The sequence below is a fragment of the Mustela erminea genome, chromosome 16 (genome assembly GCF_009829155.1).
Source record: "Mustela erminea isolate mMusErm1 chromosome 16, mMusErm1.Pri, whole genome shotgun sequence".
In the NCBI taxonomy this organism is placed as follows: Eukaryota; Metazoa; Chordata; class Mammalia; order Carnivora; family Mustelidae; genus Mustela; species Mustela erminea.
In genome coordinates, this window is record NC_045629.1 from 22,839,994 (window position 1) to 22,853,908 (window position 13,915).

General features: G+C 39.0%; 1 protein-coding gene across 6 annotated transcripts in view; it reads right to left on the bottom strand.

Annotated features, from left to right (window-relative positions):
- Positions 1-13,915, bottom strand: part of NCOA2 (nuclear receptor coactivator 2) — a 303,670-nt gene that overhangs the window by 129,723 nt on the left and 160,032 nt on the right. Inside the window, exon 1 of one of the 6 annotated variants that reach the window (XM_032316136.1) lies at positions 12,513-12,536. The exons of the other annotated variants lie outside the window; for them this stretch is intronic. The gene's annotated coding sequence lies outside the window, so the exon portion shown is untranslated. Of the gene's footprint in view, positions 1-12,512; positions 12,537-13,915 lie in introns of those variants that run through there. 6 annotated transcript variants of the gene reach the window in all.

A 13,915-nucleotide genomic window follows, 5' to 3' on the forward strand; every position in this document is an offset into this window, starting at 1 on the left:
ATGCTCTACTGATTGAGCCAGCCAGGCACCCCCAAGATTCATTTTTTTAAAAAGATTTTATTTACTTATTTGACACAGAGAGAGAGAGATCACAAGTAGGCAGAGAGGCAGGTATAGAGAAAGGGGGACGTAGGCTTCCTGCTGAGTAGAGAGCCCGATGCAGGGCTCAATCTCAGGACCCTGAGATCATGACCTGAGCCGAAGGCAGAGGCTCAACCCCACTGAGCCACCCAGGCACCCCATCCTGTCAAAATTCACCCTTTTAAAAACATGTAGATTTCATGATTTTGTCTAATCACATAACTTTGCAACGATCACATCTAATTCTGTAAAATTTCATCACCCCAAAAGGAAACCCCATACCCATTATGCAATTACTATTTATTCCCTTCTCACTCATGCCTTAGCACTGATCTCCATTCTCTGTCTCTGTGGATTTGGTCTAATTTGGACATTTCATATAAATGGGCTCACATAATATGGGGCCTTCTGTGTATCTTCAAGTTTCTGCAATATTGCAGCACATTATCAGTACTTTACTCCTCTGTATGGCCAAACATTACAGCGGATGAATATGCCACTTTTTATTGATCCACTCGTCACTGACGGACATTTGGGCTTCTACTTTTTGGATTAGAAATAATGCTGCTATGGACGTTTGCATGCAAGCTTTTGCAGAGACATAAGCTTTCAGTTCGTTTGGATAAATACCTAGGAATCAAAGTGGTGAGTAATATGGTAACTCTATGTTTAATTTTTTGAGGAACTGCCCAACTGCTTTCCAAAGTGGATACATCATTTTAGTTTTCCATTTGCCATGTTCAAAGGTTCCAGTTTCTCCATATCCTCGTCCACACTTAATATTTTCCTTTTTAAAAAATTATCACCATCCTATTTCATATGAAATAGTACCTCATTGTTGGGTTTCACCTTCTTTTCCCTAATGACTAATGATGTTTAGCAGATTTTCATGTGCTTACTTTAAGGCCACTCTGTATCTTCTTTGGAGAAACGTCTACTCCAATCTTGGTCTATTTTAAAATTAGGTTCTACAGTGATTCCTAGTACCACTTTGGAGTCATGAACTCTTCTGAGAATGGGATCAAAGCCAAAACATGAAACCACAGATATACAAAACAAAGCACACAATTCTCCTAAGAAGTCACTAACCCACGAAGACCATTTTATGGGTCTTCCAGATTAAGTACCCTTGCTCTGTATCATAGGTTCTCAACCATAACCACATATTTAAAGATCACTTGGGGAGCTTTTAAAAAATACAACATTACCACAGGATCTAGCTTCTGGGTTAAATACTAGCTTCTGGGTTAAATTCCACTTCTGGGTTAAATACTGCAAAGAATTAAAAGCAGGGACTTAAACAGATACATATATATTCATAGTATTGGCAGCATTATTCACTGCAGTGAAAAGATGGAAATAACCCAAATGTTCATCAACAGATGAATAAACAAAATGCATACATACAATGGAATATTATTTAGTCTTAGAAAGGAATAAAATACTGGCACATGCCATAACACAGATGAACCTTGAAAACATTACACTAAGTAAAAAAAGTCTGACACAAATGGCCACATACTATGATTTCACTTTTATGAGGCACCTAGAATAATCAATTCAGAGACAGAAGGTAGAACAGAAGCTACCAGTGGCTGGGGAAAAGGGAGGAATGAAAAGTTATTGTTTAATAGGTACAGAGTTTCTGTTTGGGATGATTAAAAAGTTCTGTAAATGAACAACACTGTGAACATACTTAATGTTATTAAACTGTGTACTTATAAATAGTTAAAACGATTAATTTTAAGTTATGCATATTTTACATCAATTTAAAAAACACATATAGACAAAACAAAACAAATAGGACATAAAACAAGATGACCAGGACACCACTCCAGACCCATTAAATCTTTGAACGTGTGGTCTGACCATGAGTATTTTGCTTAAAAACTCTCCAGGTAATTCAAATGTCCAAATTGGGCTAAGGACTTCAGCTTAATACTCCCCACAGTGGTATCACCTATTTCCATGGTTTTCCAGATCTTTCTTTCCAGCCTCGACCTCTCAAAGGTTCCACCTCAAAATCCAACTCACCAAATTAAGTCCATCCGTTCCTTCTCTGCACCGCAAAACTGCCTCACCTGGAAGAGCGACTGTGCCCTGAAAATCATCTTTAGGCTTCTGCATTCTTCTCATCAAATCATCAACAATGTGACTTCGCCTCATAAACAGTCTCCCCTCTTGTCACTATGATAATCATTACAGCTTCGAGTTCAGCTCGTCACCGCTTTTTACCTGGATTATCCCACTTCAGTTTCCTTACCTCCAGATTATTGCCCTTCTCAAAACCTTCAGTAGACTCTCTTCCTTCCAAGAGGAAGTCTGTGCTGCCTCAGATGTCACATGTCTTGGGATCTAGCCCTTGCCTATTTCTCCAGGCTCCTCTCCCATCATATTCTGTTTGACCCAGTAATGTAAACTGTCTAGGGTTCCTCACCTACTACATCACTACGTACTTGTCATCTCTTCCCTGTGCTTCTCGTACATAGAACAGACCATGCATGCATCTTTCCCCTTTGGGCTGATTACCTCTCATCTTTTAGAACCCAGCCCACATGGCCCTCTCCCCAAGATTAAATTCACTTCTTCTATCTTTTAAGAGCCTATATATAACTCTACCATTAACCATGTATAGTGTAATTATTTATGTCTTTTTCACTCCCCAATTTAAAGCTCCCTGAGGGGCAGAGACTAAGTATGCTTCATCTCTTTATCCTAGGATCTCTTTATCCTATCCTTTATCTCTTATCAGAATGCCTGACATAGAAGCCCTTAAAGTTCACTGGATAAATTGTTTTACAAACTGCTATTAAGTATAAAGTTATTTTGCCAACAAAGGTAACCTCACTGAACATTTGCTATGTTATACCTGCACTATTACCGGTATTATTTTATTTGATCCTCACAAAAACCCTAGGAAGTCATTATTATTACCATTCTCTGAAGCCCAGAAAAATAAAAAAACACATTCAAAGTCAAATACAGCCAAGAGGTGAGTGAAATGGGGACCAAAATCTGAGCTGCTGACTCTAGAGCCTACCTGAAGTACGCTGCCTCTTTAGCTAACGGAGAAGCAGGTCTTCGTACCTGTGTATGTCTCATGTCCTCTAACAGATACTTGGTTTCAGTGTTTTTCACCATGGTTATTAAGATATAATCTTAGTATACAGTTCTGTACCTTTTAAAATTTAAGAAAGCTTAAGCAGGTTATTACATAGTCTTCATAAACAGCATGGTAACTACCCACAAAAAGAAGGGGAGAATCTTGCAATGAGACAGGGCGGGGGGAAGAATCAACTGTTTGAAGTTCTAAACAGGGGAAACCATGATGATGATCAGTTCAGTGAGGATAAGCAGGAGATTTTTATTAATTGCTAGTTTAATGTGAATCAACCAAATGATTTGATCCTAGAAATAAAATAGCAAATGTGCTCTTAGATTGCAAGAATAAAGGCAAAATTTAAAATCTGCAATTCACTTAGAAGCATGAGATTCTATGTTGCTCTAGAAGTTAGAAATAACAGGTTCATAGGGAATTTAGTCAGTGAACAGACACTAAGAACTTATTTAAATAAGTGGGTGTGTGTTTGTGTGTGTGTGTGTGTACACGTTAAACTACTGGGGAAATGAAACATGCATAAGAAAACACACCAAGTATGCTGAAGGGATATGTCATAGAGAAAAGGTGTTTTAGGTGTTTGGTAATTATTAAGTGTTAGACATTGTATTAGGCACTGCATCATTTAATTTAATTCACAGGGTTTTACAAAACAGATATCACCCCCTGTTTTACAGAGAAAAACCAAATTCAAGGAAGTCAAATGACTTGTCCAAAGTCTCAAAGCTTATATGTTAAATCGCTAGGTTTCAAACCAAGTCCATGCTCTTTCCACACTTATTCATGTTCTCTAATTAAAAGCCATTAAACGGGGGCGCCTGGGTGGCTCAGTGGGTTAAAGCCTCTGCCTTCGGCTCAGGTCATGATCCCAGGGTCCTGGGGTTGAGCCCTGAATTGGGCTCTCTGCTTGGCCGGGAGCTGCTTCCTCCTCTCTTTGACTGCCTCTCTGCCTACTTGTGATTTGTCAAATAAATAAATAAAATCTTTAAAAAAAAAAAAAGCCATTAAACGACTATCTCAAAATATATAGCAGGAGAGCTGTCAGGTGATGGTACAAGAAAATGATCTAGGTTAAATATTGCTAGAAAAAAGATGAACACATCACCCTTAAAGTTTGTGGAATGTCTATCCATGGGGATCTTCAACTGTAACATCATGAAAGGGACAGATAGTTTGCACCAGAACTGCCACATGTGGTTGGCACTGGCACACGTTGTTAATTACTGATCTTCCAATGTGAACTGACCAACAAACAGAGGACCCAAAAGCTGAAGACTGTATAATACTATGCTAGGAACGAATGAGGTTTGTTCTCTCCTCTTGGTATCACCAAAGAAACACAAACTTTTCTCTTCCCTGAATTTCCTTTTGAGTTCTCATGTCATGGTGATATGCCCCTCTGCGATTCTGTTCATTTCCAGCCCGCAGACTAAACCCACAACCTTCACGTACCAAATGTAACTACAGTGAACACAGTGCATCACTTGCCTGAACCACAAAGTACTGCTGAACTTAGGTGGTTTGACATTTAGGATTATGCCAGGACCCCATAAACTCAACTTTGCCCCAATTTATCTCTATACCCAGAGCCCACTCCTTCTACTCCAGTGAAAATCTGCTTTTTGTGTCTGGCAATAATTGGGTCAATTTCTCTCACTTTGGCATGTTGTGCTCACAATGACCCTTATACAAGAAACAACTTTCTGTTTACATCTGTTATCTTGTCTGTCTTCCTACTTAATCCTAGGTACCCTGATAACATATCCAACCAAGTACATTAGAAAATTATGTTCCAGAATCTAATTCCAACTGTCTTAAGGTTACCTGGGAGTTGAAAGAATCTGGAGGTGACGAAAGATCTGATCAGAGAAGTCAGAAGGGGCCTCTGGAGTAAGTCACTGTAGGAATTCTATTTCTACCCTGGCAGAGGTAGCTGTGTGTAACTCGACAATGAGTAACTCTGATAATAAACATACTGACCAGCTTCATCTACATGAATGACTACACTCTACAAACAACCAAGAAGAAAAGTCAGGGAACCGAAATCAGCCTTCTAATTTCCAATGTAAAGAAACACAAGAAACAGAGTCCTGTAGATAGTCTCTGTATATGTCACAGAGCACCAGACTCGACTGTGCTCCGCTCTGGACCTAACAAGCATGTCCACACCCCTTTCTAAAGACCCTCAGGGGACTCTTCCAAGGCAGCTTTTATCCAGCTCCTTCCACAGAAGACACAATTCCAGTATCATGAGGCACTCGACCCAGGTGTCCCATCTACAGCATGCCCAGTGGTCTACTGGAGTGACCTGGCACCCAAGTTCCTTCCAGGCAAAGATAAGGGTGATCGCTCAAGTCTAACAGATTCTCAGCCTGTGGAATACAGGAGAGCTGTTCGTGGGCAGAGAAGTTGAAAAGACACAAAGAAGGAAACCACAAGATAATAAAGGCATATGGAGCAACGAATGAGCCAAAGTTACAAAGCAGAAAAAAGATATGCATTGAGTTTGAAATGTCTGATTAGTTGGTGAAACAGAAGCAGCTGAAGCAGACGGAGAGCACCTTTGCCACCACAGTCAACAAATACGTGGCGGTTCTCAGCCTTTCTTCACAGTAAATGGTATCACAGGCTCCGTTCCTCCAGTGTTTGAATTCAGAACTCCATCCCTCCCACCGAAGACAAAAGCCCTACTGAGCATGACAGTTGTATTGAACTTCATCCCCCCCCTTCCTCAGCCCCCAAGGCAGACAGAGCCTGGCTCATCTCTGGCTTTCATAGTTCAATCACTGTGCAACACATTGGGACAGGTGCTTAACCTCTCCGAGCCTCAGTTTCCACGTCAGTAAAATTCAGAAATAATAACCACTTCCTAAAGTTTGTATGAAAACTGAATGAGATCAACTATGTAAGTACACAGACTAATGCACAGAAATTGCCTCCTGAAAGAGAGCCAGCCGCTTTTATTAACAGTCATTATTATCTGAACTACTTGGCTCCTTGTAAGTACTCCACAAATAGCACCTCCTATTTGAACAAAGTGACACTGCCTCCCTGTTTCAATTCTTACACTGTAAAAGGAGTATTCCTTCTGCCGTATTCTCAGGGCCACATTTTTCTCATTTTTGTGCTCTTTACTGGTGACTTCCCTGTCTCAAATGGCCTCCGCACATAGTAAAGTGAGGTCTAATGTTCTCAAGCACAAGAGTCTGTGATGCGCCTTATGGGGAAAATACGAGTGTTAGATAAGCTGCATTCAGGCCCAATTTAGAATGCTGTTGGTGAAATGTTCAATGTTAATCTATGTTAAAGAAGGTGTATTTAACAGAAACACACTTAAAATAAAAGTATGTATTAATCAAATAACTAAACTGTCATGACCAGAGACATCGAGAAACCTAACTCTATTTTCCCGAGAAGCAATGGCTCCGCATTCACTAATTCACTGTTTTCCAGGACTTTATAGAACGTAACCCCCGTGAATAATGAGAATCAGCTGTAGTTTTCATTAAATGTAGAACATGGGACAGTGTCTGCAGGTGCCAGTGTTCGGGGCGGGGGGTGGGGGCGGCGGCGGCCATGAATCTAGAGGGTAGAGACAGATCATAGAGGCCTTCTATTCCCTGCCAAGGAATGTGGACTTCGAATTGCTGGTTACTTCTAATCTGGTTACAGATTAGAAGACAGTGGGCTTGCGAAGGGTCTATACCTTCCTGCTCATTAGCGTATCCCTTATGTCTGGCACAGATGTATCAACTATGAGAAAGACTGCTACCTCATGCCACCTCCCTTTACACATGCTGTCCTCCTGGCTCAAAGCAAAACAGAGGACAGAAGACACCCTGAGCCACCAATTGTCTAGTAGCCACACTGCAAGTCAAAAGAAACATCTGCAGTTAAATTTAGTAATATATTTTAACATCGTATTCAAAATAGTATCTTTTCAACATGCAATCAATACTGTAAAAATTACTGAGCTATTTTACATTCTTTTTTGGGGCAGTGTCTTCAAAATCCGAGTGCATTCTGTGGTCAAAACACTAGCCACATTTCAAATGATCAAAAGCCACTTGTGGCTAGTGGCTCCTGTGATGGCCAGCAGAGGCCCAGAGTGCCCTGTAAATCCACTAGGGCCTGGTGATCATCTAAGAAGCAGCTCAATCTTCAGCGTCTCCACTAAGTATCCCCTGATCAATCCTTTCCTCTCTGTACCCCCAGGGACAGTCGGTTACTCTTCTCCTGTACTAGTGAAGACCCTAACAAAATCCTACACTAAAGAGTTAAAGAAATGAGCAGGAGGATTTAAGTTCAAGAATAAAACTGGCTACTTTTGCATTTTAGAAATAAAATGGAGGGTACATCAAGGAAGACCAAAGACAAATAAATGATAAAGCTATATCCATACTTTACTCTCCCACTCACTCCCACTCAAATCCAATCTACAAGGATTTAGTAAGGTCCAGCCTTTCCTACCATGAATACTGACGAGAACAAGTGACACCACCTAGGAATAAATATGCCTCTTAGCTGTTAAAGTTTGACGAACCATAGAGATCCCCTTCTGAAAGACTATCCAGATGGGAACTCCTCTCTAAGAATCTTGTGTCGCTATGAAATGACTTACAACACATCTCAAGGCAATGGGTTATACTCTAGAGGTGTTTGTTCTCAGTGTTTGAATTCAGATTCTCTGTGGTTTTAATACCTGTGTGCTCCATCACAGCAATGTGGTAAGTAAAGGGCCCCACTTGCCAAAAAAAAGGGAAAGTAGCTAAGTAAGAAAATACATAATACATATCTTTCAGATCCCACAACTCAGAACCTCTCCTTGCCACGCTAATCTCATGGTAATACACAGTCCATTTCTTGCACTAATCTCTGCTAGCCCGTATTGATGCTCTCCCTCATACCACCTTCCTCGAAAGCACATTTCTGCCTTAGCTGAGTTACTTTTCATGAATGTGTTTCTTTTCAGTGCAAACCAAACACCATTTGAATGATGTTTTAATCTCACATATTTTAAATGGAACAGAAGTAAAACTCATCAAAGTACAAACACAGAGAAACAAAATCATTTCAGTCTTAACACAGTTCTCTCCTGTCCCTCTGTTCATCCTGTTCTCATTCCAGAATAAACCAGCAACACCACTTGAACCCAGCTATATAGTAATTTAGACCACAGATTCTGAAGGCAAACTACCTGTTTGAATCCAACTCTACTACTTATTAAGCTGTGCGAGATTGGACAAGCTACTTTACCTCTCTGTGTCTCTGTTTCTTCAACTGTGAAACAGGTACAGGAATAGCACAGTGTTGCTATAAAGACTAAATGATGGATGGAACTAGAGGGTATTATGCTCAGCAAAGTAAGTCAATCAGAGAGGGACAGGTATCATATGATCTCACTGATTTGAGGAATTTGAGAACCAAGACAGAGGATCATAGGGGAAGGGAGGGAAAAATGAAATAAGACCAAACCAGAGAGGAAGACAAACCATAAGAGACTCTGAATCTCAGGAAACAAACTGAGAGGGTTGTTGAAGGGGAGAGGGGTGGGAGGGGTGGGAGGGGTGGCGTGGCTGGGTGATGGACACTGGGGAGGGCATGTGCTATGGTGAACGCTGTGAATTGTGGGAGACCGATGAATCACAGACCTGTACCCCTGGAGTAAATAATACATTATATGTTAATTTTTTTAAAAAGACGAAATGAATAAATGTGAGGTCCTTAGAACTATGCCTGGCACATAACAAGCTCCAATGAAAGTTAAGTTCATGATTAACAAAATCACCATTAATTGTTTTGCTACTGTCATATTCCTCATCACAGATGGGAAAGATAAAAGCCCACATAATATTATCTTTAATAAACATACATAAAACTAACATTTGAAATTGGGTATTTTCTCACTTAAAGTTCTCAAGCAGGAAAGCAAAAACTTGGAACGGCCAATTTAAAAAAAAAACAAAAGCTTCTGAAGTTCTTGTTATCCAAGAAAGTTTCTGCATAATATTTATCATTTATTTTGACTTGAATCTAAGGATTTAGACACAAAACATGAATTTTAAATATAAATCTCAGAGAGTGCTTTTACAACCCTTTATTCTAGCCAATTAATTTATTATTATAATTTGATTTGCTATCTAAAATGATGGAACCAAATGTCTAGCTTCTACTTCAAAGTATTTCTCAACTCAGCTGTTTTTTTTTTTTAAATTAATTTACTTAACAGACAGAGATCACAAGTAAGCAGAGAGGCAGGCAGAGAGAGAGGAAGGGAAGCAGGCTCCCTGCTGAGCAGAGAGCCCAATGTGGGGCTCAATTCCAGGACCCTGGGATCATGACTCAAGCTGAAGGCAGAGGCTTCAACCCACTGAGCCACCCAGGCGCCCCTCAACTCAGCTGGTTTTTAAAGAACAATTCATTCAATGTCAACTACAGCATCTGGTGTTTCTCACAAAATCTTTAAAAATAGATAAACAGTAATAACTAAGTTATCTTTACATTTAAAGCTAATGTAGGTCTATACTATCCTATGTTAGTGATCATCATATTACAAGCTGTACTCTGCGTGTTAACCGTAAGCTTGGTGAGAAGAGTCACTGCTACACCTGTTAACAACACACCAGAAATGCCAAGTCTTCTCTCTTTAATGTTAAGAACAGCGACACCTGTAGGAGACATGTGCAAGGCAACGGACTCTAAGCTTCTCTCAGCATTCATGAGTGATTAGTTTTAGAGTAAACCCTGTAAAAGGTACCTTGGAACAATTTGTAGGCTATTGCACAGACTTCTTACTTCATCACTTTTATATCCGCTTCGCTTTCAAAGAATTAAACTGTCTAAAATATTGCCCAACACCTTCATCTTGCCAAAATCTACCCAAACTTTGACTAAAAACAAACAAACAAACCAACCCTAAAATCTCTTATAAACATATTTGATGGGAGTTTTACAACACTGAATACTAAGATCGCCTTTAATTTGGTATTTTCTTACCTTACCTTTCCTATAAATTAAAAATCGTTCCAAGAAGCAAACCCCTTCAGCCTGACAAGATCAGACCTGATTATAATATTTGTGGTTAATTATTGTGGTTGGAATTCTTAAGTGTAGCAGGATTTGCAAGTCTAGTCATCTGGCCTGTTTAGACACTACCCTGACGTCAAAACTTCTGTCTTTTAACCCTAATAATAAGATTGGGGTTCTTACTCCCCAGCCTCCAAAAGTAAAGATATTTGTAGATAACACAATGTATCATTTGCCCTTTTATAAAAGTAATTTAAAATTGTAAAGGACTGGTATTTGACATCCTAGGAGAAAAGCAACACGATCAGAAACAAAAACTATTCTAGTTTTATGAGACTGCAAAAAATGAACGTATTTCTGTCGTTAAGTACAAAGGACATACGAATTGGCCCAAATGGAGACCAGTTATAACTACCATTTAAGTCTGCTTGTGGAAAAAGTTGCAGAGTTATCAGGAATGTATTCTCTGATTAGACAAACAAGTTTTACAAAAAATTCCTGATCCAGGATAATTACATTTATTGAGACTGGGTTCCAGTGCCAGATATGTTATCTTGTTAGTTTAAATATCTTATTTGCCTTCGTTTTCTCATAGTGTTTCCAAGAGTATCTTGTAATAACAGCAGGTACTCAGTAAAAACATCTTGAATTTTTCCAGAATCCTTGCATCGATTTAAAGTCAGGTAAGGCAACAAAATAAAACTTAAAAGTAAAAACAAGGAAAACCCAATCAGTCTAGCTACACAAATTTTATTATTCAAAAATTTTAACATATGATGCTAGTGAGTCTTGGGCTTAAACCAGTATGTAACTCTGTCTTACAGCCTGTTTACAAGAATGCGGGAGAGTCCTATGATTCAAAAAAAATTCTAGAATAATCACAATCACAGTTAATTAACTGTTTATTTGAACCACGCTGTCTTTTTAAGTAGATTGACAAAAGTGCCAGTGTCTTTTTAAAAAGAAAATCTCAATAATATGAATGGTTAAACTCTATCATGCTAAGATAAATGGTTTGTAGATATAAACAGTTAAAGAATCTCCTGGGGGTGCCTGGGTGGCTCAGTCATGTAAGCATGTGCCTTCAGCTCAGGTCATGATCCCAGGGTCCTCCAATCGAGTCCCGCATTGGGCTCCAAACTCAGCCGGGAGCCTGCTTCTCCCCTTCCTCTGCCTGCTGCTCTCCTTGCCTGTATGCTCTCTTTCTTGCTATCTCTGTCACTGTCTCTCTCTATCAAATAAATAAAATCTTAAAAAAAAAAAGAGAGAATCTCCTGCACTTGTAATTAAAAATCGTTTGAGCAGTTCTCACCATCTTTTACTGCAAAAGATAAAATAATTTAATTCTTTGTATTCTGTCTATATAGTGCATCATAGCCTGACAGATTTACCTTCTCCAATGTCAATTTCAAAAAGAAGGTATATTAAAAAAAAAAAAAAGGTATGTACAAAACAGTTTAGTTTCAAAATACGTGATTTGGAAACATTCTTCCTAAGTGGGGCATATCTGCTCTAGAGGTTAAATAAAAAACGTATTAGTGAATTCATTCCTTGGGTATACAACATTAACAGTTAACCCTTTTCAGATAAAGCTTACGATTATCTTTCCCCAGTCTCAGATTTTTAATTACTACACCTTACAAGGTTAAGAACAAAGTACAGACTGCTAAGAGAATTAATAGCATTAGCATGAGAAAAATGTGGACAAGCGGTCTCAAGATTAACTATGTTTTTAGCTTTCTGCATGTGATAGCATAAGGATATAAGAAATCAGAGAAAGTTAGGTACTATATATAATTTTTTAAAAAATCATTCATTCAAGGCCTCAGCCAAAAAAGAAAGCTTTATTAACTAACCAAAAATTAAGTAAATTCAAATTCACTGTAAAGCTCTCTTAAGCTTGAATTACAAAAGGATAATGAAAAAGGAAAAAAAAAAAAACCCACAGAGATACAAATATAAAGCTTCTATTTATTCCTTAGTGATTAAGATTTGGATCGAATTCTTCTTAAAATGCTTATCAAAATATTTTCTAAAACAAGCATGAGATTGTATCTGGCCACATAAAGTCACTGTAAGAAACCTTTAATCATGAAATAAACAAAAGAAATAAGGACCACGAAGGAATCAGTCTGGACGGCACTGAATCTATCTGTTCCTGAGAACATTGTCACTTCCCAGCTGTCAGGCTCGGTCCTCTGTTGGACAGCACGCACCTCCAATCCGCCAGCACACAGAATTCCAAGAACATTACCAAATATTAAGTCAGAGCACTTGGGAAACACACCTTGTAACTGTCCACAGCCTCTGCAGTTCAAACCGGGGCTCAGCAGCTTGTCTTCCTCTTCAACAGTGATGTAAATAAAAATACCAAACATCACTCTTCGAAAAAGCACAAACCCCCCCAAACCCCACAATTAGCAATACATTTATTGCCTCTGAGATAAATCTCCTCTATTAAACCAGACCAACATTATGCCTTGATGTGACCTAAGCACATGCTGAGCCCCCTGCCGCTTATCTCCTCTATCATTTGTTTCTAACGATAGCTGACAAACTAGCCTCACAAATCCTTTTTTAGCTGCTGATCAGACAGATCCCCCTTTGACAATCCAGCATGGTGGAACACTCGAAAATTCTTCCTGCTTCTATTCTATTGCTTGCTCTAAAAACCGGTTTCCTTTTCATTGAGATAATAGCCTTTTCTGCAGTCACATGACTCAGGAGCTACATTAGCAGAGCTTTATGATAATAGACTAAGCCTCTACCCCTCCTGTTATTAAGAGAATGTCTTTTTCTTCTTCTTCTCTCTCTCTCTCTCTCTCTCTCTCTCACACACACACACACACACACACACGGGCATAATGCCCACATGCATTCAATACACATGTCTAAAATTATTTACTCTTCTTGGAATTACCATAATAAATAAAAAAGTATACCCTAAAATGAAAATGCTCCCAATTTCTAACTCTGCTGCTAAAAATAACTGCTAAGAACAAACACTGATGCATGGCCTTCCATTCAGTACGATGCAGCGTGCTGCCCATCAACAGTCCCCTATGAGCAGTGATATAAATGCTATAGTTAGAAGAAAAGGCGTGCTCTCTCATTCATTCTCTGGAGCCCGGCCCCCACTGATCTAAATCTCATAGATCTGGCATAACAAAAACTTTGGAGACATTACAGCTATCCACATATTGGAAATGGGTTCCCTATTTTAGTAAAACACATGTTAAGCACACTTTTAAACACCAAAAGGTACTCTTGTTAGGAATAAATCCTCATTAAGTAACTTATAAGTTGTCCCAAGAAGAAAAATGTTCCCATGGCCAAAGCCATCTTCCAAAATAATAATCAAAAGTTCCGTTCAGTCTGGCCAGTTTGATTAATTTCTGATAAACCATCGACTCGCAAAACACATCATGTAGAAGCACTAGCACAATGCCTGACACACAGAGTCCTTGTCCCAGAACGGTTCTCACAGGTCTCTAGTAAAAGGTTAAAATACTAGACAAAGAGACCGTAGATTACATTACAAACTTACATCATTTTCAGTTATGATCTTCTTCTTACTAAAAACTTTTCAAATCGACCAAGCAAGTAATTTGGGGAAGGAGTTTAAGTGTAAGAATGTGTTGAGAAGTCAGAAAGAGATGGGGTAAGGAGCTGCCCCAGGAGAAAAGCATA